The following is a 7292-nucleotide window of genomic DNA, read 5'->3' on the forward strand; positions in this document are numbered from 1 at the left end:
GAGTGAATGCAGTGACCTGATTTTGTTGGCAACACTGCAGCAACACACTGTCCCTGCCTGGTGAGGTCCACATGCCCACACAGCTTAAATGGTTGATGCTCTTGCCCTTGAGCGAGAGATGTCAGCTAGGTTTCTGAAACCCTTTGCTAATTAAAAACTGGCTTTCAGAATGAAAATCTTATTTAAAAACCCATCCATTTTAGCTTTCAAATCTGGCCTGGAAAGGCACACAAATGGCTTCCGCAGACACAGTTCTGGCCCTAGCTAAAGCAGTGTTTTCTTTTCACGTTCTCAAGAGCTTTGGTGTGACCTCTGATCATTATTCTACACTCCAGGGTTTCTTGGCTTTCCAAGAGGAAGAAGGAACCTTATCAGCATAATTTCTTCTAATAAGCAAACTTGATGACTGTGTGTCTATCAATGGGGCAGTGAGATGGGGTGACTCACAGACAAGATGGGAACTTCTGCGCATTCTGTGTCAGTTGTAAGGCATGGGTTCACACGTGCACACAAACAAGTTCTAGACATTCTGACTACTTTTCAGGAAACCCCAACAAACCTAGGTTTGAATATTAGCTGGAATAGAAATCTTCCTGTTTACGCAGCCCTGAATTTTGACTGTAAGTATTACCAGGCCATTGAGCGGCTTGATCTCAGTATCAGGTAAACTGCTCACTCAGCCTGAGTTTAGCAGTCTTGCACTACAAGCACAGACCTTCCCAATTGGGTATTCTCTACATAATTTTTGTATTTCTTCTGAAGATCAAAGTCTTAAAAATAAAATTTAAACTGAAGTAGCATTATGTAAAGCTTGACCAGTATGGTTTCTGCCCCAGCTCTCCACCTTACAGGTTTAACCCAAGTGGCTTCTGAAAAAAATAAGTTCAGCTCCCATGAGGAGAACAGTAACTTTCATTTATTTCCAGGGATAGGGGAATAAGGTGGTTCAGAACAGACACTATTTACAGGTGTTATGCACTCTTACTGGGCCCTGTTTTAGGAAGTAGGGAGCAGGTAACAGATATTTGTATACTTGAGGTGAATATTGGCCTTCCTTCTATCTCTGTATTCTCACAGTGCACAGTGCTCCCAGAGACCACAAATCTTTCACTCATTCAGAGGCACTAATTTTCAGAGCCAGGAGGCAAGATTAGGGGAAGGCCTCAGTCTCTATGCCCTGTTGTTGGACCTCCAGAGGAACTGGATAGCTGCTGTGTGAAACGGAATGTTGGACTAGATGCATTATTGGTCTGATCCAGCAGGGCTCTTCTTATGCTTTCTCAGAAACTGAGACTTCAAGACAGCTACAGTCTCCTCCCTCAAACTTACCCGCTTTATTACAAAAGTCGGATTCTGAGACTTCCAACAGCTCCTGAGACAGTTCTCTCCCAGATACCATAGGGTTACCAAAACTGGGTTGCAAAATACCTGGATGATGTTTTGGGAAGGCATGATCTCTATAGGCCAGAAATCAGTTGTAATAGCGGGATATCCCCAGGTCCCACCCAAAGGCTGGCAGCCCTACCTCAAAATGCAAACACTGTCTCCACACAATCACTACTTTAGCCTGCAATCTGAGACATGATCCCTCTAGGATCCTGCCAGTCCCTCTGAAGAGGGAAATTTAAACAAGAAAAGGGAAAACTCTGTGAGAATGAAGTAATGAAGTGGTAGTTACATATAAGTATTAAGTATCCATAGAATGACTAAATAAACATTACATAATACAGAACCACCAATTGTAGAAAATTCCTTTTAATATGATGTCATTGTTTACAAAATGTCTGCTATCAAACTGATACATTTTGAACAAATGTCTCCAATTCTAATACATAGTTACCAAGTGACACAAAACCCAACAAATTACCATATAGCAAAAAGACAACATAGTAACCAGACAAAATATGTTCATAAGTAATGGTAATTGATACAGTAGCACTGTAACTTGAAAAAGATAAAATGGTTCTCTGGTAACCCCCCATTTCGGTTTAGCCTTTCTCAATTATCTTCAAAACAAATATATTCCAAAAAGTATCTCTGAAGGTTCAGACCCTAACTGCCTGAGCCTGACAGATTTTCTCTCATACACTTCTCTGTCAAAAGTGGTTCCTCCAGCCCTTTCATGGATCCTGATTGGCCACTAGCTGATCTGCTCACATGCTAAACAGGACTATATAGGACTGGTGTTTTTTCAGCAAGTGGCAGGACCTTTGCCTGTCAATTACAGCATCCCTACTCTAGGCAAGATAAGAGGCATGACCAAGATAAAGGTTTCAACCTTTAACTTTGCCAACAATAATTAGACAGCAGAAAATATTCCCTACTGAATACTCCACAAATAGCTGTAACCTTCTTGTGTGTGCTAGATAGAAGCTGCCTGAGTTTTCAATTATACAATGATCAAACATGATCCAGCTAGGAACCTGGGGCTGAGGGACTCTGCTGTGATGGAATTACCATGTTTAATGTTCTTTCAGAACTGGGCAACTCTGCAGTAGCAGTACTGGTGGTCTGTTGGTTCTTTACTGACTCCACGTGTTCTGGGGTATCACAGCCTTGGTACGACTGGGCACCAGTAATAAAACTGTCCTTTGGTTCATAAACTCATCAGATCTCTTTGGCAGGTTGACTAGACAGGGAAGGCAGATTAGGAGTGGAACAGAAGGAAAAGAAAGAACTTCTCCCTCCATCTGCCTGCCCTGCCCTGCCAGTGATTTTATTTTCTCCCAATGATCATGGATTCCCAGTTGTATATGAAAATCTATATGAAAACTAGCTGAAGTGGCAAATGGGGCTAGATGGATGCTAAAATGGCTTTTAAAATAAGCTGTGGAATAGTTTGACTGAATCAAGAACCCTGAAAAAGCTGTTGCTGCCTTATATGTTGGTTGTTGAAAAATCACAGGGCCATTCCGCACAGCGCTAATGTTGCTGCAGACTAACTGTTGTGTAACACTATTTTTTTAACATAATGCATGACATCGTACACAATCCGCAACACTCCTGCAACACTCCCACAAAAAGCACTTCAATGTAGTGCTTTTCGGGGAATCATAAAAACTGGATTCCCCCTTAAAAAAACGCTTCACTCCTGAGAACAACCTGTAACACATCCAAAAAAGACATGTGCATTCTCAATATAGCGGTAGAAAGAATGTCCCTCCCTAGCTCTCGCCCCCGAGCTTCTGGAGATCTGATCGCCATTTTCCCCCCTTAAACCAGTGAAAGCAACGAATAAGCAAGGCTTCTTCGGCTGAAGTCCCTCCACAAGCAATTCAGAAGTGCTTAACAGTAAAACAAAGCTCCCTTTTGCAATTGTCTTTAACCTTTCCAAGCACAATACAGCCCCCTGTTCAGCACTGCCTGTTATTTTCGGTCAGAAATTGCACCCATTGGGGGGGGGGATTTTTTTTTCACTTGAAGCGCATGTAAATGATTAAGCGCCAGCTCCTACATGAGCGGAAAAGGTCTTTCTGAAACATCGAATGAACAAATATTCATTGCTACTGGTGTTTTTGGGTTTTTAAAAAACAGATTTTAAAGGGAAAGGGGCTTTCTGGGAGCACAAATACAACAGTTCATTGGCTGTTCTGTTTGATTGATGGCCAGGGGCAGGAAGAAGTGCAGAAAAATCTCACCTCCTTTGTTGCGATTCTGACAAGACTGGAAACTTGTGGGTAACGAAAACAGAGTTAGTGGGAGAGCCTTTTTTCCACTAGAAACGGCTGTGTGCGTTGTCAAGACCTGTCGCTATTACAATAGCGCTTACATTTAGCTACACTGGTGGTTGTCCAGAATGGCCCACGGACTTCTCCTATTGCAAGTAGTTTGGGCTTTATGGATTAAACCTGTGGATTACTCTTCTGATGGAAAACAGACTGCAACAGAATCTGAAGGTAACTAATACTATTGTAAGAGCCTCTTGTGGAGCAGAGTGGTAAGGCAGCAGACATGCAGTCTGCCCATGAGGCTGGAAGTTCAATCCCAGCAGCCAGCTCAAGGTTGACTCAGCCTTCCATCCTTCCAAGGTCGGTAAAATGAGTACCCAGCTTGCTGCTGGGGGGTAAACGGTAAGGACTGGGGAAGGCACTGGCAAACCACCCCGTATTGAGTCGGCCATGAAACGCTAGAGGGCGTCACCCCAAGGGTCAGACATGACCCAGTGCTTGCACAGGGGATACCTTTACCTTTAATACTATTGTAACTAACAAGGTCTAGGGACAACATACACAGTTTTCCATGGTGAAGTTAACTCACTGACTTTTTCTATCATGTTATTTTAGCCCACTGATCTCCAGCCCATATCCAAACTACATTCCTCAATATCCCAATACAAAGCTGAATTCAATAATTTTTAAAGGAAATGTTACATCATTGGTTTAAACTCACAATCCCCAGTTCAAGAGTAATAAACCATTGGAAAAAAATCAACATATTGAGTTCATTATATAAACAAGGGTTGTGCAAACAAATATTTAATTTCATGGAAAGTCATAGCTCAATTGGGACTTACTCTGTAGTGCTTAGGACTGCAGCCTTACTCATGGTCATACAATAATATTGTGTTCGATGTCACACTGCATCATGGAAACTATATTAAAAATGTGTCAGGATTGAATAGTTCTAGTGAATGCTAGTGAAGTTTGGAGTACATGTTCAGGTTTCTAAATGGTCTTGGTATGAAAAGGTTGTCAGGAGATTTGACAGGAACTGTTGTTTGGCACATAAGAATAAATGTTGCAAGAATGAAGATATTGCAAGAATTCAGAATGATCGTTGCCATGGTGCTGAAAAATATTAGAGCATTTTTGGATGAACATTTAGCCCAATTCAATAAAGCATTCTGAATGCTGCTAAGTCTGCTGTGGAAATTTAGGATTCTGTTCTACTATAACAGACATGATGTCTTTTGACTCCGATTCAGCTTTTAGTATATATGTAGCACAACCCTAAGCAGCAGAAATCTAAACCCATTGACTTCAATAGAAGGGTATAACTCTGCTAAGGGTTGTACTAGTAATCATTAATCCAACAGTAACAGCCTCTACTTCATGCCTTTAACTCCTGGTTGAGCAAATTTTCTCCTTGAAAGTCCCCCAACTGATTCTCTGGTGTGACTGCGGCATCCCTCTCATCAGAATGCATATGCCCTGGCTGTGGTTTTCTCTCATGTGCTTTGACAACTTTGGCTTCTTTTCAGCCCTAAGGTCAAATGTGGTTTCCGCAACTCATCCCAGTGGTATCCTCAAAACACTTCAAGTCTCACCTGTAGGTTCTTTCAACCAGCATGGCAAACAGAGAAACAATGGCTATGCCATTGAGCAGAAAGCACGGGCTATAATTCGGGCAGAGCTGAATGTTTGTAGGCATTGTTATTCACACTCAACGGTGACATCTGGGGAGTGTGAAGTTTTTTCCAAAAGAGCAGTGCTTCCCGGGGGGGGGGGAGAATCACCTTTTGCTGAAAAATTGTTGATCCCCCTCCTCTCATTTACCGAGAGAAGCGGATAGATCATGATGAGCATCACACTGCAGATTGCCTCCTTTAAAGTGGCTTCAAAATTCACTTTAAAAGAAGCCGCTCCCAGCATGACGTGCAGCACAATCCACTGCCTCTCTCTGCTAAGCTGCTTCCAGAGTCGATCGGACGGAGAGTGTGGCACATAAATACATTTTTTAAAATGCATCAGTAAGCAAACATGGGAACGAAAGAATCAGATTCTGCATATCACTTTGGATTGTTTCCTGTAAAATAGCAGGAACCTCTTTTGGGGAGGTATGCAACCCTTTGATATCTGTCCTTGGTTTGGTAAAAAAAAAATAAGGGAAGCATGGCCTCCATATATTGCTGATGATGGAATCAGCTACTTCAGAGGAGGTAAGACACAGCGCCATGCAAGTGAAATCATCAGTTGTATAAATTGCCATCCCTCATTGGCTCCTAAAAGTTTGTTCAGATGGGAGCCAAAATGATTCCATAAATATACTTGTAATGGCAGAATCAATCATTTAAGGACATTCCCTCATATTTAGAAGGCTGGCCAACCAAGTCTCCTGCTGTATGTACCCTCTGTTCAGGATTAGGGGAACTAGGGGCATTATTTGGAGTCATGTCAACTTCATGATGTCACTTTCAGTGCAAAATGGAAAATGACATCATTATGATGCTCTAGGATTCACACAAACCTTTGGGGTTTAACCATGCCAATGTGATGGTACCACTTTTTCATGCCAGAAGTGATATTGTGGCATTGTCATGGCACTGCTTAGCTATGTCCTTGCCCCTAGCAATTTCCTGCCAGGTTGCCATCTCTGGCCTGGCAACCCAGGAAACTGAGACTTGCCCACATAAATATATCTAGCCCCAGAACAAGGTTTAGAGACAGCTATACAATATCTAGATTTTTCAGTAGTGCCTTAGAAACGAGCAAGATTTTCAGGCTCCCTTTATCAGCTTTGTCTCGCAATAGCTAGTACCCCCAAAATCTTAATGGTCTCTAAACTGCAACTGGACTCAGATCTAGCTGTCCTACGGAAGACCAACATGGATACCCTCTGAAACAGGCTGTACAATCTGTTTTAGTTGCTCTTCATATTCAACTGGTTTTAAACCATTCTTCAGCAGCAGCTACATCCCACCCCTGCAGGTTGAGGGGTGCCTTAGCTCCACTTTAATCCTTTGGGGCCCTTGTGGCTTGTAACACTGAGCTGCAGCCATCACAAAAGGACTGGGCTGCTTGCTGCATTTCAGGCAGATGCCTATTTCAAGCACAGCCAGTTCAGCAGCCTCTCAAGCACCTAGAGCAAGAGGAAAGAATAAATGGAGGCACTTGTGCATCCATCAGCAAACCCTTCAAATGTTCCTTGAAATGTAGATTTTATGGGCCATTTCCCACGGCGATCTTTGTTGCAAATTGTTTGCGGAATGAAAAATCGCCATTTAAAATAGTGGAATTCGTCGTTTTGCACACCTGGCTTTGTAGTGGAATCAGTTGCGTTTTTTAGCGTTTCCCACAGGCTTCCGGTCTCGGCAGAAATCGCTAGAAAGGAAGCGCTATTGCCAAGCTTGTCCCGCCCCTGGCCGTCAAGCAGCCAATGGGCAGCCGTTAGCATGCTCCCAAACAGCCCCTTTCCCTTTAAGAAAGCTTTTTTAAAAAAAAAAACAGACCCATAGCAACGAATCTACGTAGATTCCTTGCACTGGAGAGACCCATCCAGCTGCCTAATGTGATCTATCGTTTGATTGTATGATCGTTGGCACGCTGGCTCGAGTGATAAAAAAAAATTCCCCC

Source organism: Paroedura picta, chromosome 4, assembly GCF_049243985.1.
Source record: "Paroedura picta isolate Pp20150507F chromosome 4, Ppicta_v3.0, whole genome shotgun sequence".
NCBI lineage: Eukaryota > Metazoa > Chordata > Lepidosauria > Squamata > Gekkonidae > Paroedura > Paroedura picta.